Here is a 25,517-nt window from a genome sequence, read left to right as displayed (position 1 = left end):
CTTTGGCTAGTTCACCTCACCAGCAGCATCCATAATAAGAAGAACCTTGTTTTTTTGTGATGTCTTCCCTGTTAGTGCTGAACCAAAACCACCAGCATTACAAAGGCTCTTTGGAAAGCCCTGCAGTGAGGTATGGGCCAATTGAGAGAGGTAGCATTTGCTGTCACTAGTTTCAGAGGGTGGGATAAGGGCAACGAGTAAGTGGTGTAAAACTATTGATGGGAGGATGGGTGCAGCACAGACTAATCAAGCCAGAAAGTGTGAGAGGCTTGTGTGGTCATAGGCAGTTTTGTGTTTTGTCCTTAGGAAGTACACTGTACAATTGCAATGGGACAGGTACACAGGGCAGCCTCTTGCCACTGTGTTGGCAGTACTTCCTTTTTAATTAACAATGATTTTACACTAACTTTTAATGCAAAGATAGATATTCAGGTAAAATGTTGTTAAGAAAATAAACTCCTACCTTCTCCTCTAACAACCGGCCCACCCCTCACCCAAGAAACCCCGAAAACATAAGAGAAAATTACCCTGTCCCCATTTCCAATTGTCCATACCACCTACTTCTCCTACAGCAGCCCCCTCCCAAAACTTTAAAAACAACACCCTAAAGACCCTAAACGTCCAACTACCCTGTCCACAACTGTTCCTGACCTCACCTCAAACATCAACAGTTCCACCATTTGCCTCCCAAAACAAAAATGCCTCCAGATCCCCCAGTCTCTTAGAAAGGTCCTTCTGGTCCTTCTCCAGGTCCTGCCAATTTTTATGGAGGATAGCAGTAGATTGTGGTGCTGATGTTGCTGTAAGGAGGATGGCTGTAACCCTCAGTTGCCTGTGGTGGTGATTACATTATCTGGTTCACTTTGACTGGCATCCTGAGGCCATGGTGGCTGCTCCTGCAGCCTCCTCCTCCTTGAGGACTACCAGCCATTGATACACCATTGGCCACTGCAATTGGCTCCATTTTCTGGAAGCAAAAGTGAGCAGCTGTCATCTGCCAAGGGTGGCTCTCCAGGGTAGGTCCTCTGGCAGGAGCAGCTAGATCTTACAAAGAAAGAAGAAAATACCCTGAATTGTATTACTCAATGCAAACACTTGTTTATATACAGTTGCACAGTGGCAGAACATTTCTGGTTACCTAGGACCATTGTAAATTTATTTCTGTGTGCTGAAGTTCATGGTCAAAGGGCCAAGATTTCTGAGATACATACTTCACATAATGCAGTAGCAGAGTGTAAAGTAATACATGACCATCACCATAATCAAAAAATGTTTTCTTTAATTAAAAATGATGAAAAGTTGAAGTGATTGCAAGAGGTGATACTTGCAACACACACTTAGGGCCTGATTATGAGTTTGGTGGTGTTGGAGTAGACCGGGGGCCAGCTCCCACACCGCTAAACCTGTGGTCGCACCGTCCACCAGATTATGAGTTTCCTCATGTCTGGTGGGCTGTTTTTGGTGGTCCCACGACAGTGCCTCTGTAAATGGGCACCGCAATAAGAACTCCAAAAACAGTTCCTGCATGGCATGGACTGCAAAGTCTGTGCCATGCAGGAACTGGGGTACATGCATCCCCATGCTCAAGGGCAACAGGGAATTCAGTAGGGCCCCCTTTGTTTCAGGACTGCCAGCCTGTTCATGGAGGAAAGACCTCCATGACACCGCTGGCGGTCCTGAAACTTGTTGTATGCATGGCGGTGCCACAGTGGCATCAGCATGATATTACTGAGGCCCTGAATGCTATGCCAACATCAGGGAACTATGGTTTCCTTGTTGCTGTGGCGGTACAATGGCAGTCCGTCGGCCCAACTGGTAATGGAGCAGTTGGACTGACAAAACACAACACACATATTTAGATACCTGTAACCATTTGAAAACATTACAAAACAATATCTCACTAATGTAAGGTAATCCTTATCTATCTTCTAAAAAGTATCACTTTGAAAGGTTTACTTGACCATTCAACATTACAATATTTTATTCTCATAATGGAGGGACCTGATATGATCAGTTCTGAAAAGCAATGAAGGGGTGGGAGGGCATGCAACAGATGGTATTGATATTATCCTGACATGCTGCACTGTCCCAACACGATGGACCTTGTAATGATAACTTGTTGAGGTCCATGATGGCCATCTGTGTTCCTATATTATTGACTTATTGCTCAATAAAATCTTTTTCCAACCTACATATTATGAATACTTAGGTCTGAGGTTTCTTTCATGTTACCCACAATCTTCTGTTAACAACACAGGAGATTAAAAAGTGTGTCGATGAAAAGGTTACTAAGCAAGGTGTGGGGAAAATATCTATAGACAGGAAGAAGTCAGTTGCATACAATGATGGATTAGAAAATAAAACAGAACACTAAAAGGCAGGTATGCATGGTAAAAGCAATGGCACTAAGGTAGACAGGGTGACGTCAGAGAAAATAGAAAATACAGAAGACCATAATGCATACTAGTTGAAAAGTGGGAAATATTAAACATGATGTACCAGTAGCACCAGCAAGAATGGATGCAGAGATTGTGTCTTTCACATGGGAAAAGTTGGTGGTGGTGGGCTATTTTGAACAAGAAAATATAAAAAAGAGACCAAATCGTTATTAGTAGGTCCTCTTTCAAAAAGAGCATTTTTACAGGCAAACAAATCTACTAACCCACTAAGTAATCCTTTCCCACCCTTCACTTTAACCCTAAAAATAAAATAATGTGTCTTACTGTTTCCTACAAATGGTTCACAAAGTCAGTCTGTCTTCGTGTACTGCCACACACAGATATGTTGTGGAGATATGTAGAAGAGGGGAAGGGAAATTGTGTCTGCCACTATAACAATTAGGGGTGGGTAAAGGAAGCTGAAGACTGGAGGAAATCAGCAGTGGCAACAGGAATAAAGAATCCCAAGGAACTATACAGAGATAATGAACATTACATGAAGGGAAGTTGGGAAAATGGTGATGAAGGCACTAATACTTACCATGTTGGAATTTTTAAAAGCATGAAGTAATTAATAAACATGATCACTTGCCAGCATCAGCAGGAACGGTTTCTGATTCTGGGGCATCTGCTGCTGCACCATCACGCTGGGACCTGGCTAAACTGCTGCTGCTGGTGGCCTTCCTTGTCTTGGCCAGCTGCTTGGGTCTCTTTGGTTCTTTGGAAATGATGAAACATAAATAATAACAATGATTAATCTAGTAGAACTCTCCATAAAGGGACATTTTTACTGGTATAACATTTTAAATAATGTCTGACTAACCAATCTTTTTCCTCCATTCAAGCTCTACCCTAAAATGAATATTTTGTCCTACACATTCTTTGCTTCCTACTAATGATAGTGCTATTTCCTTCAGCTAATATTTTTTTATTGCTGGGCAAAGTCTCTCATCGCAAACTACACCTCATAAATATAGGTTGTTTGATAGAATGTCCCTGCCAAAAATATTGTGTGGACAGAATTTTGTGTCAAAAATGTCAAAGATCAAATATTGAGAAGGCAATTTCAAATAGGTACATATAGATTTACTATTCTTAACTCCACATTTACGTATCTTGAAGACATGTATATTGTCAAGGTGCAAATATGAGGAGTTAAATATGGTAAAACTTTGCATACCCATTGAAACCAACCTGCACAATATGTTTGTCCTCGATATTCTTGACACAAAATTCTGTCCACACAATATTTTTGACCCAATAGTTTGTCTACACACCCAGAGATGGACACTGTATTAACAAGATAAAGTCACAGAGGAACGCTACCACCCTGAATATCAAACTAGCGTAGTGGCATCCCCTCAATTAGCCCAAACAAGCACTTGACTTACCCTGGAGCATAATCTGGGCAGTATGATTCACTTGTCGTCCACGCCCAGGCCCCCTGTCCTCATCTCCCTTTTAGCTGTCTACATGTCCCACTACTCTGCATTAAATGCACTCTACAAAGTATATATAGAATCCCTAATGTATTATATTTGCCCAGTCATTTTGCAATCAAGACGGTGGACACAAGCACTCTCTGATGCAAAAAGCGTACTCATTTATGTCTGTGGCAAACAACAGAAAATAATCTCTGGCCTGTTCACTTCAAACAGACTACAAACAGATTACCACTTACATTAATTAATGTCTTTTTTGTGCCAGTGGGCACTTGTGTCCACAATCTTTGTTGCAGAGGAGTGATCAAATAGATAGATAGATAGATAGATAGATAGATAGATAGATAGATAGATAGATAGATAGATAGATAGATAGATAGATAGATAGATAGATAGATAGATAGATAGATAGATAGAAAACATTGTATTTATTTATTTAATGTATTATGACGTACATTAAACACATAGACATTCACAATACATATATATGCACATATTTGTATAATAATAAATACAGTTCTATTTTTAAATTATATAGATATATAATTTAAAACTTATATATTTTTTATTTCTGTCAAAGAATTATTATATGTATGTCTGATATATGTATTTTATAGCATAACATACATAAACACAATACTATTTAAACACATAAAATTATATGTATGCATATTATAAACATATTTGCATTTATATATAAAATATATTTTATATATAATGTATTGTGAATAATAGGCATACATACGTATATATATATATATATATCCTTGAAAAGTGAAAGACACCACACCATCCAAGTTGCTTCAAGGGGGTTTATTGCTTCATAAACCCAACGTGACGCGTTTCACCCTCAACAGGCTTGCTCACACACCGTTATGCTACCGTTACCAAAGTAATACTCTGGTTACGTTATATTGACGACCTGTTTGTAATCTGGAAAGGCAACAAACAGGAAGCCAATAGTTTCATTACCAGACTGAACCAGAACAACAACAATCTTACACTCACACATACTACAAGCAATGTGAGGGTAGAATATCTTGACACATGTGTAGAAATTTCGAACAACAAATTAACAACTTCTTTGTTTCGTAAACCTACAGCAGGTAATACGCTGCTTCATGCCCTTAGCAGTCACCCCAACACACTCAAATGGAGCATCCCCTATGGGGAACTGCTTCGAGCAAAGAGAAATTGTAGCACAGAGGAGGGTTTCCTAAAAGAACAAATAACCATGACACAGAGATTTAGAGAAAGAGGATACCCCATGTGGGTTCTGAAAAAGGCGATGGACAGGATCAAAACGGTTGACAGAGGTGCAATCCTTGAATCCTCCCCTGAGTCAAATTCACCCACAAATGATGAGAATATTGAAACCAGACTGATTCTCACATACAACGGCCAGTCAGACAAAATCAGAAAAATGATCTCCCAGAATTGGAAGCTCCTAAAAGGAGATCCAGTTATAGGCAAGACGATACCTTCCCATCCCTCAATAAGTTATAGGAAAGGACGTAGCCTAAAAGACATGCTTGTACACAGTGCCTTACCAAGCATGGAAAGAAGCAATACTATTGATCTACAAGGCTTCTATCCCTGTGGACACTGCAAGGCTTGCGGCAACAGCCGCTTACGCAAGGAGTTCTGGAACAGCAGTACAAACAGCATGATTCCTATTAAACAGTTCCTCACTTGCAGCAGCACCAACGTGGTCTATGTGCTGGAATGCCCCTGTCAACTTAGCTACGTAGGAAGTACCACACACATGGCTAAGAAACGGGTCCTCGAGCATATGAGGGCAATTACGAATAAGGACCAACAGTATCCCATTGCCCGACATTTCGAGGCTAAACATTTTTCCGACTATACCAAACTGTCATACTATGCAATAGAAAGAATCCTACCTAATAAGAGAGGAGGCAACAGTACTCTTAAACTAAGACAACGTGAATCACGTCACATAATAGGGATGGGGACCAAATATCCGAATGGCCATAATATGGACGAGGAGATGGCAATACACCTGCATGGGGATTAACTTGTGAGAGTAATCTTTAGGACACTAATCTCATTTATGAACAGAATGAACACCTCTAGGAGGATGACCCAGGAGGGAGGGTATTTCGAGGCCCACTTACGTCTAACGAGTTAATTAACTAATGCAGTATGTATTGCAACTGTCTTTGTAATGTCTATTGTAGTTAATGACAACTGACCCTGTGTTTCTCTTTTACAGGAAGAAAGGAAGGGACTATGTCTCGGGCCCGCGACACAGGATCCCTACCCTTCTCTTCCCAAGCTGCTCTCCAGTGAACAGATAAGACCAACTCTATTTTTAAATCTTAAATTTGATTATCGGGACACTTTTGAATTTTTTGGTAGTTGGGTTAAGGATGCACCATTGGACCAGCGTGTCACATAACAATTGAATGTTTATGTCATTATTTTTCTGGACTTTATAGAAACAATGCAAGGCAATCATAAGGGCAGGCATGACAGGCTGTTGCTTTTAACACCAGTTAGACCAAAGACACCAGGGTCAAAGCCAACACTTCAACATACATGTGGTTTGTAGATCAACATAGTTAATTGTCTCAACCAACATGCTTGAGCAAACGGGGAATAGGGTGCACCAGTAATGAGTAATACAGATAGAGGGCACACACATACTTGCTCCCATTTAACGTACGATACCATTATGTGTGATTAGATGTATACAAAGAGAACAATTGCGTAAATCTACCATAAAATCTACCAGATTGCGCAAAGATAGTCCCTGTGATGCCCCTTAGGCTATACTAGTGCTCATTCAACGCCCTAGAACTAAGCTCACTGGGAGCGATTTATGACACTGTACTACACAAAGAGCAATTTAGCACCCTTTAGCCTCATCTCACGGCACCGCATTATTGTAGTGGACGACATCTGTTCTCACTAGGAGCGAGATACAGTCTTTTCCATCTACAAACGAGTTAATTTTCCCAGGATTTGAGTGTCTATGTATTAATCACAAAGCACGTCTTGACACAGTCCACGAGTGTCCATTTGCATACAAGTAAAAAGCATGTTTGGACACAACAGACGAGTCGTTTTACTGTTGTATTATGGCGCCTACGAAGTACTGTCATTTGTTCAAACAATTACTGTTCCAAAATGGCGCTGAATAACCTTATCTCTATAGGAACGAGATTCAGTCTTTTCCATCTACAAATGAGTCAATTTTCCATAGTATTTGAGTGTCTATGTTTAAATTACAAAGCATGTCTTAACACAGTCCACGAGTGTCCATTTGCAAACAAGCAAAGAGTATGTTTGGACTCAATACACGAGTTGTGTTACTGTTATATAATGGCGCCTACAAAATACTGTCAATTGTGCAAATATTTACTGTTCCAATATGGCGCTGAATAACCCTTGCAAAAGTCCTCTTTTAATGTTGATGCCTATACAAATTTAGTATGTATACGATGGTCCGGTAGCATAACGGTGTGTGAGCAAGCCCGTTGAGGGTGAAACGCGTCACGTTGGGTTTATGAAGCAATAAACCCCCTTGAAGCAACTTGGATGGTGTGGTGTCTTTTTCCTTGACCTGAGAGCACAGTTGGAACTCCGGTTTTCAAGGATTTAAATTACCGGGTTACTCCACCGGCGCTGTGCCACCCCTCGGAGGGCTACGTTTTCCGACAGGAGTGCATCTTCACAGAATATATATATATATATATGTATATTCACAGAAAAAACCATAGGTTTCACACATGTTATAGTTAGCTGGACATTTTACTGATAAAAAACCAATGAAATTCCCCCGTTATAGTTACTGTAGGCAACTATAACTCACGCGACCGCAATCCTCTGCTGATGCTAATACTGTATTTAGACACTTATTTGCCCATGTCTTCTTCCATTAAATTTTAGCTATACATATATTACAAATATTTTTTTTTCATAAAGACACATATGTCATCAGCAGAGGATTACAGTCGCGTGAGTTATAGTTGCCTACAGTAACTATAACGGGGGAATTTCATTGGTTTTTTATCAGTAAAATGTCCAGCTAACTATAACATGTGTGAAACCTATGGTGTTTTCAGTGAATTTGCAAGGTTTTTTAAATGCTAATTCCTAACTATAACGTGTGTGAAACCTATGGCTTTTTCAGTGAATTTGTACGGTTTTTTAAATGCTAAGTTACTTTACGCCATTTGTGGCGTGCGCGCCCACTTAACGCAGTTCGTTCCGTGCGCGCACGGTGCGCTTCGCGCACCGTGCGCGCACAGTGAGCACGCGGTGCGCTTCGTGCACCGCGTGCCCACGTTACGCTAGATGGGCCATGAACGCACGATGCGCTTCACGCACCGTGTGCACATGGAATGCATATGATGAGCATCCTTGTGACAGGTTAAATATATGTTTTGTTTAACGGTAATGAGCCATGCACAAATGGTGACCTTCGGGCACCATTTGTGCACGGGGTGGGGAGAATGTGTATATTTTTTTATTTTTTTTTATTATTTATTCCGGTACACGTACGGTAAGCGTAAACGGCGAAATTTTCGAAAAAATTCAAATTGCCTTTTTTCATTTGGGGGATCGTTGGGGACTCCCTCAACATGGCTAGGTGCTTGGGAGCTGTCTAAACAGCCCCTTTACATGTTTTTGCACTTTGTTTTTTAACCCCCTGTCAGAGTGCGAGAGAGAAAATGGCGGCCGCCGCTTCCTGGTTTCGACCGATTCGAATGTTTACTAAGATCTAACGGCCAATCAGAATCGCGCTCGCGCACGTCACCGTACGCGTACGGTAAGCGCACCGTAAGCGCACCGTAAGCTGGCTCAGATATATATATTGATTTAAAGGCTATTTTCTCAGAATCTACTGAACAGATTTACACCAAACCTACAAAAGGCACTTCCTTGACCTGTAGACTACCTCTCTGCCAAATTTCAAGGAACTCTGTTCAGCCGTTCGGGCTGTAGCTGTGTCTAAAGGTCCTATGGAAAAATGCATGGGAAAAACGCGTTTTGGGACCCCCCTTTTATCTCAGCCCCCACTTGACGAATCCCCCCAAGACTTTCAGGGTAGGAGCGGAGCGTAGCGCCCCACCTATTTTGAAAAATTCGCGAGGATTCGTCGACCGGCGCCAAAGTTATTCAAAATAGAATGTTGCGGATTTCCTATGGAAACGTGGTCCTAACTATAACTACCTACTGGCGACCGCCAGTAGGTAATATATATATATATATATATATATATATTCACTGAAAATAACATAAGTTTCAGGGGTGTTATAGTTAGCTGGACATTTCCCTCGTACAAAACCCTAGAAATTCCCCCGTTATAGTTAGCTCAGCTATAACTATAACTATAACTATAACTATAACTCACGTGCCCCAGCAATGCACTGCTGATGACATCACATATTACATCACTCATGACATGGTCAGGGACATCACTGATGACATCACTGATGACATCTCAAATGACATCACTGATGACATCACTGATGACATCATCCAGTGAGTCTGTGTTTCTGTAGAGTTTTAACGTGTTTAATATATATAGGGAAAGACCTATGGAAGAATGAGTGGGTGTATAAGTGTGTGAATGGATGATTTTCTAGGTGTGTGACTGATTCTATAAGTGAGTCATTAAACGTATCTTACTGCCGACTAGTGACTAAACTGTGTGAATGTCTGTATCTGTCTGTCTGTTGGTGTATAAGTGCCTGCATGGTTTTGTGAATAGTTATATGAGTATCTATATGAGTTATTGATTGGTTGTCTGAGTATCTGTATGGGTGCATGAGTGTTTGTGTGGGTAAGGTGTGTGTGACTCTGTGCATAGATGTGTGAGTGGGTGATTCTATGAGTGCATGGTTCTAAGAGCGCATCTGTGATAGACTGTATGGTTGGGTGAGTGTATGTATCAGTGTGTTAGTGATTGAATGTATATCTCAGTGGTACATGTGTGAGTAACTACATATGTGAAAGGAAGGGTATATGTGTGTAAGAGTATATAACTGGGTATATGTGAGAGTGTGTGATTGTGAGAGTGGCTGTATGGATGAGTGTGTGCTTTATCAGTAATTCTATAAGAGCGTAAGAATGTGGTAGTATTTTTATGAGCAAATGAACTTGTGTGTGTATAACTGTATAGGTGAGTAAATTGGAGTGTGCTTAATTTGCATGATTGACTAGGTGTGTGAGTATGTCTATGGATGATTGGCGGTGTCTGAGTGTCTATATAGGTGTATAAATGCATATGATAGTCCTGTACTGAGTGACTGTAAGTATGAGTGACTCTACAGATGAGTGAGTGGAGGTGTGTGTAGACCTAAGAGTCAATGAGTGGGTATGTAGTTATTCGTATTGTAGTATATATGGTTTTGAGAATGGCCTTCTGACATTTTGAGTCGGTGTATCAAAGATTATATTAGGGTGTGAGAAGATGCACTAATTTATGACATGGATGACGTCATCAATGATGTCATCAGTGATGTCATTTGAGATGTCACTGACCATGTCATGAGTGATGTAATATGTGACGATATCAGCAGTGCATTGCGGGGGCACGCAAGTTATAGTTAGCTGAACTAACTATAACAGGGGAATTTCTAGGGTTTTGTACGAGGGAAATGTCAAGCTAACTCTAACACCCCTGAAACTTATGTTTTTTTCAGTGAATTTCTAAGGTTTTTTAAATGCCAATTCCTAACTATAACGTGCATGAAACCTATGGTTTTTCAGTGAATTTCAAAGGCTTTTTAAATGCTAATTCCTATCTATAATTTATCTCTAAAGCTATGATGTTTAATGATTTTCATTGATTTTCTAAATTTTTCAATTTCAGTGTGTCAATTCCTTTAATTATGTTTTTCAAAAATACTTTTTTATCACCTTTTTTTAACTTATTTTTTCAATTAATTCTTTTAAAAATTAAAAAATATTTTTTGTTTTTATTGGGTTTTTTAAAAAAAAATTGTTAATGTTTTAAAATATATTTTTATATTTTTTTAAATAATTTTTAAACTATATTTTTAAAACTTATTTTTTTATCCATTTTTTGGGGATCTGCGCACCCAACGCGTTAGGAACCGCGCACCATGCGCGCATTTTGCCGTTTAAAAAAAAAAACAGGGGGGCCCAAGGGGGTCCTTCTGGGACCCCTAAGCAACACTAGAGGGTCAGAGTATTTCTACCCTGCCCCCTTTACATCTTTCACACACTTATTTCCCTTACTTAATCAGCCTCGCTTCTACCGAGGCACAAAATGGCTTTTTAAAAAAAAATTGTTAATGTTTTAAAATATATTTTTATATTTTTTTATATAATGTTTAAACTATATTTTCAAAACTTTCTTTTGTTTTTTATTCAATTCTTTTGGGATCTGCGCACCCAACGCTTTAGGAACCGTGCACCGTGCGCGCATTTTGCTGTTTAAAACAAAAAAAAGGGGGACCCCCTAAGCAACACTAGAAGGTCAGAGTAATTCTACCCTGCCCCCTTTACATCTTTCACACACTTTTTTCCCTTACTTAATCAGCCTCACTTCTACCGAGGCACAAAATGGCTGCCATCAGTTCCTGGTTTCGAATGTAGACAGACACTTGACAGCCAATTAGCATTCAGCGAGTTATCTATAGGGTGTGCGCTTGGTTTGGGGAGGGTGCGCTTAGGGTGCGCTTAGGGTGCGCGGATCCTCCGAGGCCATAGATATATCTATCTTTTTTAGTCTAATTTTTTCAGGAACTACTGAACGGATATACACCATTTATGCAAAAGGCATGAGTCTGAACTGAGGACTACCTCTTTGAAAAATTTGGTGTTATTCCGTTCAGCAGTTCGGGCTGTAGCTGCGTCAACAGGTTCTATGGGAAATTGCATGGGAAAAACTCGTTTTGGGACCCCCCTTTTTTCTCAGCCCCCGCTTGACGAATCACCACGAAACTTTCATGATAGCAGCGGACCGGAGCAGGCCAAAAGTTTGGAAAATTTCGCGAAGATTCGTCAACCGGCGCCAGACTTATTGGGAATAGAATGTTGCGGATTTCCTATGGAAAACAGGTCCTAACTATAACTACCTACTGGCGACCGCCAGTAGGTAATATATATATATATATATATATATATATATATATATCCACGAACCCTCCAGCAGAACTGTAGGAAAAGGCCACACGAGAAACTCAGGAAAGAAGCCTTCAATGGACACGCAGGTAAGGCATAATGCATTTCGACCTTGTAGTCTTCCTCAGATGCCACTGCTACACTAAGAACCAGCCCCACGCCTCCGCTTTTGAATCCAACTGCAGACCTCTCACTTCAGGAAGGAAGCACCTCCCCTGCCGTGTGATCGCTCACCTGCTGTAGGGCTTTCAGTCCTACAGCTCCCAGAATGCATCATCTCTGGGTAGGTGCTGCGAGGGGAATGGATGATTGAAGTCCATGTGGCATTGGTGCATTGCAGAGCGGGGCACACTGGTGCTAGTGCAAATTAAGTCCTCAGGCTTCCCTGGGTCCCCGCATACGTCATAGCCGCCTCAGCACTAGTCCGCCGAATCATAGGCCGGTAAAATATCCAAACCTTTCCGTGAAGTCACGAGCTGCCGGTTGGCAGCTACCCTGCTTGACTCATGCTGATGAGGTGGGATCGAGCAATCCAATACCTCGGGTGCAAAGAAGAACTGCTCATGCAGACGCCAGTAATGCCACAGCCACTTGACAGACGGGGCCTCTTAAAGCGTCCCTGGCTGACGCTGTAAAGGTCCACGAACCCTCCAGCAGAACTGTAGGAAGAGGCCACACGAGAAACTCATGAAAGAAGCCTTTAATGGACACGCAGGTAAGGCATAATGCATTTCGACCTTGTAGTCTTCCTCAGATGCCACTGCAACACTAAGAACCAGCCCCACGCCTCCACTTTTGAATCCAACTGCAGACCTCTCACTTCAGGAAGGAAGCACCTCCCCTGCCGTGTGATCGCTCACCTGCTGTAGTGCTGTCAGTCCTACAGCTCCCAGAATGCATCATCTCTGGGTAGGTGCTGCGAGGGGAATGGATGATTGAAGTCCATGTGGCATTGGTGCATTGCAGAGCGGGGCACACTGGTGCTAGTGCAAATTAAGTCCTCGGGCTTCCCTGGGTCTCCACATACGTCATAGCCGCCTCAGCACTAGTCCGCCGAATCATAGGCCAGTAAAATATCCAAACCTTTCCGTGAAGTCACGAGCTGCCGGTTGGCAGCTACCCTCCTTGACTCGTGCTGACGAGGTGGGCTGGAGCAATCCGATACCTCGGGTGCAAAGAAGAACTGCTCACGCAGACGCCAGTAATGCCACAGCCACTTGACAGACGGTGCCTCTTAAAGCGCCCCTGGCTGACGCTGTGAATGTCCACGAACCCTCCAGCAGAACTGTAGGAAGAGGCCACACGAGAAACTCAGGAAAGAAGCCTTTAATGGACACGCAGGTAAGGCATAATGCATTTTGACCTTGTAGTCTTCCTCAGATGCCACTGCTACACTAAGAACCAGCCCCACGCCTCCACTTTTGAATCCAACTGCAGACCTCCCACTTCAGGAAGGAAGCACCTCCCCTGCCGTGTGATCGCTCACCTGCTGTAGTGCTGTCAGTCCTACAGCTCCCAGAATGCATCATCTCTAGGTAGGTGCTGCGAGGGGAATGGATGATTGAAGTCCATGTGGCATTGGTGCATTGCAGAGCGGGGCACACTGGTGCTAGTGCAAATTAAGTCCTCGGGCTTCCCTATATATATATATATATTTACTGAAAAAACCATAGGTTTCAGGGGCGTTATAGTTAGCTGGACATTTCCCTCGTACAAAACCCTAGAAATTCCCCTGTTATAGTTAGTTCAGCTAACTATAACTCGCGCCCCCGCAATGCACTGCTGATGACGTCACATATTACATCACTCATGACATGGTCAGTGACATCACTGATGACATCACTCATGACATCTCAAATGACATCACTGATGACATCATCCAGTGAGTATGTGTTTCTGTACAGTTTTAATATGTTTAATATATATAGGGAAAGGCATGTTGACGAATTAGTGGGTGTACAAGTGTGTGAATGGATAATTTTCTAGGTGTGTAACTGACTCTATAAGTGAGTCATTAAATGTATCTTACTGCAGACTAGTGACTAAACTGTGTGAATGTCTGTATCTGTCTAGCTGTTGGTGTATAAGTGGCTGCATGGTTTTGTGAATATCTATATGAGTGTCTATATGGGTTATTGATTGGTTGTCTGAGTATCTGTATGGGTGCCTGAGTGTTTGTGTGGGTAGGGTGTGTGTGACTCTGTGCATAGATGTGTGAGTGGGTGACTCTATGGGTGCATAGTTTTAAGAGTGCAACTGTGATGGACTGTGTGGTTGGGTGAGTGTATGTATGGGTGTGTTAGTGATTGAATGTATATCTCAGTTGTACATGTGTCAGTAACTACATATGTGAAACGCAGTGTATATGTGTGTAAGAGTATATAACTATCTATATGTGAGAGTGTGTGATTGCGGGAGTGGCTTTATGGATGAGTGTGTGCTTGTATTAGTAATTGTATAAGAGCGTCAGAATTTGTTAGTATTTTTATGAGTAAGTGAACTTGAGTGTGTTTAACTTTATAGGTGAGTAAATTGGACTGTGTTTAATTATTTGCATGACTGACTAGGTGAGTCATTACCTCAATGGATGATTGGCGGTGTGTGAGTGTCTATATAGGTGTATGAATGCATATGATAGTCTTGTACGGAGTGACTGTAAGTATGAGTGACTGTATAGGTGAGTGAGTGGAGATGTATGTAAACCTAAGAGTCAATGAGTGGGTATGTGGTTATTGGTATTGGAGTATCTATGGTTTTCAAAATGGCCGTCTGACATTTTGAGTCGGTGTATCAAAGGTTATATTAGGGTGTGAGAAGATGCACTAATTTATTACATGGATGACGTCATCAGTGATGTCATCAGTGATGTCATTTGAGATGTCATCAGTGATGTCATCAGTGATGTCACTGACCATGTCATGAGTGATGTAATATGTGACATCATCAGCAGTGCATTGCGGGGGCGCGAGTTATAGTTAGCTGAACTAACTATAACAGGGGAATTTCTAGGGTTTTGTACAAGGGAAATGTCCAGCTAACTATAACGCCCCTGAAACCTATGATTTTTTCAGTGAATTTCTAAGGTTTTTTATATGCCAATTCCTAACTATAACGCCCCTGAAACCTTTGTTTTTTTCAGTGAATTTCAAAGGTTTTTTAAATGCCAATTCCTAACTATAACGTGCATGAAACCTATGGTTTTTTCAGTGAATTCCAAAGGTTTTTTAAATGCTAATTCCTATCTATAACTAATCTCTAAAGATATCATGTTTAATGATTTTCATTGTATTTCTATATTTTTCAAATTCAGTGTGTCAATTTCATTAATTATGTTTTAAAAAAAATACTTTTTATCACAATTTTTTAAACTTATTTTTTCAATTAATTCTTTTAAAAATTAAAAAAATATTATTTGTTTTTATTGGGTTTTTCAAACATATTTTTTTATATCTTTAAAAATATTTTTTTAACTATATGTTCAAAACTTTATTTTATATATTATTTTTCCATGTTTTTGGATCCGCGCACCCTATGCGCACCGTTCTCGATCCCTACGCGTTAGCATCCGCGCATGGTATGCGTTAGGTACATGTTTAGTGCGCGGTCGCAATACGACCAGTACGCCACTCCCAGCCTATACACAACACGTTCGATGTACGTGACGCGGTAGGTGCGCGAATTCCGCAAAATATTTAACATTTAAAAAAACAGATATATGTATTTCATGTGAATATTAATTGAAGACAAACTCTAAACTAGTCTTAAAAGTAATATATTTTTACATGTAATCCTATATATTTTTAAATTCAATTTCGCGGATGCGCGCTGGTTGCATGATGCGTAAGAGCAGGGTGCGCGGATCCCATGTGACCTGCAAAAAAAGAGATTTGATTGGTTCATTTCACTTCCTGTTCTACCTATTGAAAGACCCCACCCAATTCAGTCATTCTTCTTTCACCTTCTTTGGAGGAGCATCTCTTTGCAGAGAAGAAGATTTTTAGACTAAGTTTACACTTAGCTCTAACTTTTTTCAACTAAAAATAGCTTCAGGGCAGCAGACATCACCTGAATCTCCTCATTCATCTGAGGATGATTTTTTGGAGGAGGCACCACCTACACCACGTTTTTCTTCTGTGGTGTGGAAAGTTTTTACGTATCCTGAGGGGCAAACTAAAACCAATGCCACCTTGGTCACATGCAAGATTTGCAAAAGAGTGCTGTCGCGAGGGGATCCTAACAAGAACTACTCGTGCGGCACGGCAAGTATGATAAACCCCCTAAGGACCCTTCATCCGAACAATCTTGCACGAGAAGAGTGAAAACGGATGAGAAACACTCCTGCTCCTGCGCCTTCCACCTCATCGCAGCCGAGCACTTCAAGAGTGCATCCATCAGCCCCAAACTTGGACATCCGTCCTCAATTTCAATTTTTAAAAGTACTCTGTACTAAGTGCAATGCGACTTTGTGCTACGGTGAGCAGCCGATCGATCTGATCTGCCGCCGGCAAGAAAGTCACAATTGCTAGTATTTTTTTTTTGTTTTGTTCCCTGAAGTTCATTGTTTGGTTCCTCCTGGTTTTTTTTTTCCAGAAAAACCCAAAAAATCACAAAATTGTTAGAAACCCCCCCAAAAAATATAAAAGAAGAAAGAAGAAAAAAAAAGTTCTTCTAAGAACTAACTTTCCTGGTTTAAAAAAAGAGCTAAATTTCTTTGTTAGTGTGTGAAAGTTCAGATGAATGTATGTGTAGTACGTAATTGACTGAATGAATGCATTAGTAGCGTATGGTGAATGTATAAGTGCAGAACTATGAGGAAGTGCTGCAGCATCACACAGTAACCTCTTTAACTGCAGTGTGCTGTAGTACTTCCGAAGCACAGGGATGCAACATATGTACATAAATATGTTGCAAATCTATGCTTCTTTCTGCACGGCTGCTTAAACTGCAGCCATGTGGTGACACAGGCACCCTTGCAACATAGTGCAAGGATATCTGTGTCATATGCTGTTTGTTTTTCTGCAGGAAGACACACTTTCCAGCACAAAAACAATGAGAAAATGCATTTTTCTCCTTCAATGTATGCTGAACATTTCAGCATGCATTGAAGATATAAATATATGGAGAAATGAAAACAATTCTCCTTGTTGTGCTTTCCTACACCAATTTTAGAATGGTGCAGCATTCACACACATATCGAGATTTATGATTTCTGATAAATCTAGACATGTGTCTTGTTCTATGAGTATTCAGTGCAATCATGCACAACAACACTTATAGAACACCCTTTCAACGCAAAGTGGTGTGCATAATGAGATTGTACTTACATGGAGTATAAAAAGTGCACAGAGTGCCTTTTCCTCTCTTTGTAAATATGAAAGAGTGTCTTGCGCAATAACTATATTACAAAAAGTGACATATTTCCGGTTTTAAAATTCCTTGCGAATGATAGAAGGTAAGCACAGAGTTTTGTCTGCAAAGATGTTCAAAGAAGAATGATTGAAATGATTGCGGTCCTTCAATAGGTACAATGGGAAATATTATGAACCCCTCAAATCTCTTTTTTTGCAGGTCACATGATATCTGATTATGGTCTGATTTCAAAACTACATAGGTATAAACAGAGTGTTTTTAGAAACGTGTTTCAACTTTGTAGCTTCTTGCAGACCTCCTCATTCTGCATATTGAGACTTAGTTAAACTTACCTTCACAATAATAGGAATAAAAAATGGTATACATTTTTTTCAGGTTTTCATTGCAATCTAAATTCATATAAATAGCTTATTTTAAAATGTGGATCTGTGAAAGAAAAGAGAAAAAAAATTATAACATGTAATAATACATTTTTTACAACACAGCATAATTTCCACAAAGTAATTTGTTTGACTTCTTTGCTGTTCTCAGAATATATTGAATTTCACTAGAAATAGTGATTTCAATCGTACTCATCACTTAACAGCGGACAAAAAAAAAACAATCAAAAAGATTGTTTAAAAAAACCCAACATGCTATTCTCAGTAAAATACCACAAGATACAAATCACACATATATAAAATGCTTATGGCTAACAACATGTTATAAGTTTAACTTACAAAAACTGTAAATGTTGCCGCTTTAAAATATTCACCGAATCTAAGGATGAATTTTTGGAGGAGGCACCACGCCCACAACGTTTTTCTTTAGTGGTGTGGACATTTTTTACTTTTCCCGAGGGGCAAACAAAGACCAATGCCACCTTGGTCAGGTGCAAGATTTGCAAAAGAGTGCTGTCGCGAGGGGATCCTAACAAGAAATACTCGTGCGGCACGGCAAGTATGACCTAAGGACCCTTCATCCGAACAATCTTGCATGTGAAGAGTGCAAACGGATGAGAAACACTCCTGCTCCTGCGCCTTTCTGAGTTTCTTTTCTTTTTCGTTTTTTTTCTACCATGATTTCTCTATTTTAACTTTGAAAGACAGTATCTGTAAAAAAGAATCACAAATACATGTATATTAATAACTTTCAAATGTATACTATTCCATTACTGTACAAACACATTTTATATAAAAACTGGCTAAGAAACTATAGCCCTGAACCACAAGTGTGACGATGGTTAAAACACTACATGCATAGTGCATACTACTTTGAAGCAGTTCATGCCCTAAAGCCTACCTTACTAAAAAACTACATGCTAACTGACTGAATGATTACAGTACTATAAGGAGACACACTGGGTGAGTAACAGGGTGTTTGCTAGAAGTGTATGAATACTGACTGGGGAATTGAAGGTCTACCTAACACTCACCCATCAACTGGCCTCTTTTCTTTCCTTCTCCCCTCTGCTGCCCTAGCTTTATTAAGATGGGGAACAACATTGATATGTTATATTCAGCTTCATAACCTTTTCTTCGCTCCTTGGAGATGGTAGTACTGTTAACATTATATAATCATTGTGTAGGCTATTGTTCTTAATGCAGTTTATGATGTTTTACTTGCTTATCATTTGCTCTGCCTGAGCTAACAGCACCTCCAGTCCCCACTCAGACCCCCATCCCATTCAGTCAGCCTCCCCCAATCACCCTTTATCCTCTCACATCACCATAAACCTTTTGATGTTTCTGTCACGGTGGTGGCAGCTATGAGCTATTATCGTATAAATGGGAAGCAAGTGCATGGGAAACTACGACTCCAAGAATTGTCTACGGTGGAGACAGGAAGTAACCCTAGAGGTCAGCAGTGGAACAAGGGCAGAATATAAGCCCCTCAGTTAGGCTGAACCGGTGCTTGTCGTTCTGATCCTTTGGATCCTACCTGGAGACTCGCCTGCTTCGTTTCCTGTGATCCCGGAGTCTCATTTGGCCCAGCGGCTTACTGCGGTGAGAAGTATCAGCTGCGGCATCTGCCGCCCCTTTGTTTTTTAGGTCTCGTCTGACCCAGCGCATGCGCTGGTCTGGCGAGACTTATTGAGAGGGCTCCAAAAAGTGCTACCAGGCCAGCCTAGAGCTACAGTGCATGTGTGCGCGCGTGCCGCGCTTGACCGCGATTACTTTCACTTTCGCTTTCACCGCTTTGATGTTTGATCGCGATCTCGTGATCACTTTCACTTTCGCATGGCCGTTTGGCATAGCCAATAGGTCTCGCTTTTGGGACCTTATAAGTAGTTAGTTATACAACTGTTGCATGGCTAAATACTTAGAAGGTCCCAAAGGCGAGACCTATTGGCTATGCCATTGCTTGTTTGTTTATGTTCTCTGTGCACTGGATGTCGGCACATGATCGGTTTACATGGCTGGCAGATGGCGGCTGTTAAATCTGCACATTCTGCTGCTCGAGTTCGGATGCCACGAAGGACTCTGCTCTGTCCTTGGCTTTTGAATCGAGACGGCCCTTCGCTTTGGGAATCAACGGAGCTTGGGAAACTTTAAGTGGTTTCTCCAAGCCCCGTGACTATTTTTGCCTTGTTTGTTATTTGCAAATTCCGGTGGATTAACTGGTGTTTGGCAGCTGAGTTCACTGGAGTTAACCCTGCATTTACTTCTATACTTTTTGTTGGTGACTTTCTGTGGAGAACAACTACCCCTGAGTATTATACCTCATTATCATGTGAAACCCATTTTTATACTCCTCACTGCTTGATGGGACTGTGAGTATGAGTGTGTATTGTGGTGTGCTATTTCGCAGAGGGTAAGCCATATAGGGTGTTGCTCTTATTCCTGTTTCCTTTCTTGCATACAGGGTCTCTTCGCTCCCATAGAGGTTCTCCTGGGTCATGAGGTTCTGTTTATACATGATGAGGTTAAGACTAGTACCTCTACAAGCCCAGCTGTGTTTTTTGTTTTATCCACTTCCCCTTGTCCCCGACGTACTTCCTACCAGGGTAGTGATCTCTCTGTTTTACTCTCTGTGTGGCAGTGTATAAGGGAGGAGGGGTTTCAGCAACAATCCATCATCCCTGCTGGTTGTCCGAGTAGGTTAGTGGTTACTTCTGTCTACCTGTTCCGACAATTTCTAATCTCCACTGCCCACGTTGCATTGCTCAACTCGTTCTCTCACCCCCAACATCTCCCCTACCATGCATGCTTTTTTGTTACCCTTCTCACAAAGACTTGTCCTTGCCACCCAGAGACCTCCTGCTATTGACTGTCGCCAATACCCCATGATGGCATCAGACCCTTTGGGAAGTTCTGACACACCGTTAACAGGAAAGGTTACAGCTCATACCTCTGCTGGCTTTTACATGTTCTACAACCCCTCCAGATCACCCCCCCCCCTGTTTTCTACCCCTCTGTGCCCTTCCTTTGGGGTCTCTTTGTTTCTTACCCACTCCTTTCCCCTTCCCTTTCCTTCCCTTGACTCACCTATTTCATTTGATCACCACACCCACATTGCGCCACTGCCCCTGCTTGAACCCTCCACAGCAGCCTCCTAGACCCAGGAACTTCTGTTCCCCCCCCATGTTCTCTTCTAGACATACTAGGTCTTACTCTCCTCTTCTTCTGCCTCATACACTCATTACCATGGTACTCCTGCATATCACCATCATCTTGCTCAATACAAACAAGATGACCCATTTTGTGAATAATAAAATGTTATTGTCCTATCTTGTCGCACAGAAGGCAGGCATTGAACTTTTACAAAAGACCTACCTTTAACCCAAAGCGGACCAAAATATTAAAAGGGACTGCATGGTGAAAATTGCTTTTAGCTTCAAATCCTCTGCCAACCCCGTCCTACCCCTGCCACAAAATGTGTCACCACCCTCCGGGAAGAGTGGTGTGGATATTCTCATTTACATTATCCTACCATGCCCAGTCCTCCAAAAATTGGCGGACAATGATGGTGATATGCTCCCACGAAACTTCGCATTGGCTCTAAGGTAAAGCTTAGGGTCCATATATGCCCTTAGTGGTCTCAAACTCAATGTTTGCCCCGCCTCCATTGGCCGCTGACTGAGGTCCATACCTCCAACATTGTGTAGGGGGAACTGAAACCTGACGTCATATTGGATCGCATGGGCTCCATGAACAAATCTAATGGTGCTGATAAACTTCTTCTACAGGACCGCTGTGATGGCCACAGACTTCTTGATGCTTGGCACCTCCTCCAGCCAACAGACAAAGATTATTCCTTTTTCTCTGCCGTCCACAGTACCCATTCCTGCCTGCATTACTTCCCAGTATTTCACCAGCTCTCACTGACTATCCGGGACTCTACCATTCTCAAGGGTTTACTTTTGGACCATGCCCTGGTCTCCCTGGATATAGACTGAAGCCTCCACGTCCTCATGCATAAACCCTGGTGTTCTCACATCGCCTGTTATAGATCTCCTCAGGAGAAGAAGTGCCTGCGATCCCACATGACACGTATCTGAGAGGCAAGAACGGTTCTGTTATCTCAGTCCAAACTCTATGGACCACAGCCAAACCCACTTCACGGGGCCAACTGATGAGGGACGCAGCAATGACAAAGAAGCAATGCACTCAACGATAGTTCACTTTAGAACAAGAAATTAAAACATACACTTGAGCATATTCTGCATATCCCTTGGTAAACTCTAGATGTTCAATGGAAATGGACAAAATGGAACTTAACTTGATTTTTATATCTGAAGCAGATTTCACGTTGTTTAAGCTCATTGCCGACCACTATGAACAAGGAGAGAAATTGGGGAGACTGTTGGATGCACAGCTCCGGAAGAGAGAAGCTGTGACGACCATCCCAGCCATCAAACATAACTTCGGCTGCACAATTGGAGACCTACAAGGCATGGCCGACACATTTAGAGCATTCAACATTACCATATATAGCTCAGAACTCAGCAGCGACAACACCAAGACCAACACCTTTCTCGCTAATATCAATCTGCCCAGTCTTCATGATGATGGCAGAGCCCTGTTCAAAGAGGAAATCTCTAAGGAGGAGGTGGCACAGGTCATTGCCAACCTTTTGTACGGTAAAAACCCTGGCGAGTATGGATTTCTGGCGAAATTTTACCGCTGGTTGAGGGTACACGCTCCATACCGTCTTTTTACGAACTGGTTCTATCTCACATATGTCTAACAAAGCGGTGATAACGGCCCTACCAAAACTGGGCATGTCAAAAACCCAATATTCTGTGGAAGCTATCACCTGATCTACCTTCAGAATACAGATGCCAACATCCTAGCTAGCATTCTTGCTACCAACCTCAAACTGGTTATTCCAAGGCTTATCCACAACACCAAAGGTGGATTCATCCCAGCAAGATCCTCCCGTAATCACCTTAGACCAACTTCTATGGCCTTCTAAAGACTCCCTGAAAGCCATAATTGCCCTCTCCCTCGATGGCAAGGAGGCGTTTGACCACGTAAAATGTAGATATCTGTTCAAAGTCCTTAACCGAATGGGTTTGGGGGAGAATGTTTGCCTGATTTCGATTTTTGGGGACTGGTTACTCCATCACAACTGGGATGGATATCCCGTTCCCTGAAATATAAAACCTATTATATCCTATGGGGTTTATTTTTTGGCGGATGGGATATCCGTCACTGTTGTGATGGTGTAACTCTTCCGCTAAGACCTTAATCGGGCCCTTTGTCTCAAAAGTCCGTTGGCTGTACACCAAGTCTACTGCTCAAGTCAACTGTGATTAATTCTTATCTGATGTTTTTCTGATGTGGAGATGGACTAGGCGGGGCTGTCCTTTCTCCCTCTTGCTATTCCCACTGGCCATGCAACCCTTAGCAGTACCTATATGACAGTCTCCTCAGATCATGGGTATACCTATTGTTGTAAGCATTGTTAAAATTCTACTCTATGCGGGCGACAAATGCCAAAAGTACGAATGATGGACAGAATGCTGAAGAATTTCAAATGTTCAACCCAGTACACAGATCTGTGGCTAAATCCATAGTTTTTTGCTCTCCATGCCATTCCAGTTTGGACCCAGCCATATGCAAATCAGTCTTGACTCTACTCCCCATGGTAACAGTCTAACCCAAACTGCCACACCAGGTTCTCCCTTGACTGAACCAATGAGAAAAGGGGACCCCTGGAGACAATGAAAGGCAGGTAGCGCAGGGGAAAGTAAGACAAGTAACCACTATGAAAGAAGCACCTGCCTAAATTATAAAATAAATGGCCCAACACAAAGGTCCCTTAATAGTAAATCACTAACTGGAGCTGACCCATACAAGTTTTCGAGCCATATAACCACAACTTTGATTAGCAAAAAATATATTTCTTTTTATTAACATAAAATTATAACAGACTTTGAAGACTTAAACAGTGCATCATTACATAAATAAAGAGCAATAATAGTACTCTTGAATGTCCCACACATAACTACATTCATACTAACATACATTCATTCCACAAAAACAAAATATCACACATCGGTCAAGGTGGTAAAACTGCCAGCTGATGTTGAGCTGGAGGTTTTCTCGTGGGTCATCCTGGTGGTATATAGGGATGACATCAGAAAAACACGCAAAGGATTCAAACGCCTGGGCATACCCTTCCCACTCGGGGTGACAAATGCAAAAACAACAGTTGATGGACAGAATGCAGAACAATGTCATACATTCACCCCAGTACAGAGATCTGGGCCTAAATCCATCGTTTTTTTGCTCACCATGCCGTTCCAGTTTGTACCCAGCCATATGCAAATCAGTCTTGACCCTGTGCCTCATGGGAACAGTCCAGCCCGAACTGCCAAGCCAGGTCCTCCCTTGACTGAAAACAAGCCTCCTAGGACCAGTTTGAGGGTATCATTCCATATCAACCAGGATATCTTGACTCCAGTGGCATGGTGAGCAATGGATCCATACCTGGACATACCCGTTCAACTTAGGGTGACAAATGCAAAAAGACCAAATGATGGCCAGAATGCTAAACAATGTCTTCAATCACCCACCCCCAGTACAGAGATCTGGGCCCAACCCCATTGTTTTTTTGCTCATCACACCATTCCAGTTCTGTCCCAGCCATATGCAAATCCGCCTTGACCCTGCTTCCCATGGGAACAGTCAAGTCCGAACTGCCAGGCTAGGTTTTCCATGGACTGGAAACAAGCACCCTAGGACCAGTTTTGGCCTATCACTCCTCATCAGCCAGGATAGCTTGACTCCAATGGCATGGAGAGCACAGGGCCCACATCTGGGCATACACTTCCCACTTAGAGAGACAAATTCAAAAGGAAGAAATGGTAGACAAAATGCTGAACAATGTCAAGCACTCATCCCCAGTGCAGAGATCTGGACCTAACTCCATTTTTTTTTGCTCACCACACCATTCTAGTTTGGACCGAACCATATACAAATCAGTCTTGACTCTGCACCCCCTGGGAACAGTCCAGCCCGAACTGCCAGGCCAGGTTCTTCCTGGACCAGAAATGAGCTTCCCAGGACCAATTTTAGGGCATCACCCTTCATCAGCCAGGATAGCTTGTGGCATGATGAGCAAAGGACCAATATCTTGGCCTACCCTTCACATATGGGATTGTCACGTGGCCCATAGGGACATTGCCATTTTTCACAAACTTAGCATGAGCACGCTGCAGCTTGCCTCCTGCTTTTATGCATGTTACTACACTTCTTTATTTTTGCAATACTTTCAATGATTACTTTCACATGAGAACTCATTGCTGTGTTCACTCTCTGTATGTTCTTGGGATGTTGACTGAACATTATGTGCAAGGTCGAACAACAATGCCCCTTGTTATTTTGGTCAAGCCAGACCTTAGCCTCAGACAAAACATACTGATGCAGCTGTTGTTTAGATAGCATACTTGGGTTTTTAGTGGGGTACACAAATAGGTGTGAGACACTTGGAGAGGGACCTTTCCAGGGAGAAGAGTGAGACAGCACCTAGGATGTAGATCTACCATCTATAGGCTAAGGTATGGGGTCTGCAGACAAAGCCCAGAGATATTCTATTATAAAATAATACTTCTTCTTAGCAAGGGGAGGTAGGTTAGACACTATAGTCTTGTCTCCAGTGTCTTTTTATGATGACATCTTCCTTCATGATTTATGGACTAGCTGCTATGCTAACT

The sequence above is a fragment of the Triturus cristatus genome, chromosome 6 (assembly GCF_964204655.1).
Source record: "Triturus cristatus chromosome 6, aTriCri1.1, whole genome shotgun sequence".
Classification (NCBI taxonomy): Eukaryota; Metazoa; Chordata; class Amphibia; order Caudata; family Salamandridae; genus Triturus; species Triturus cristatus.
This window is presented reverse-complemented; position numbering follows the sequence as displayed.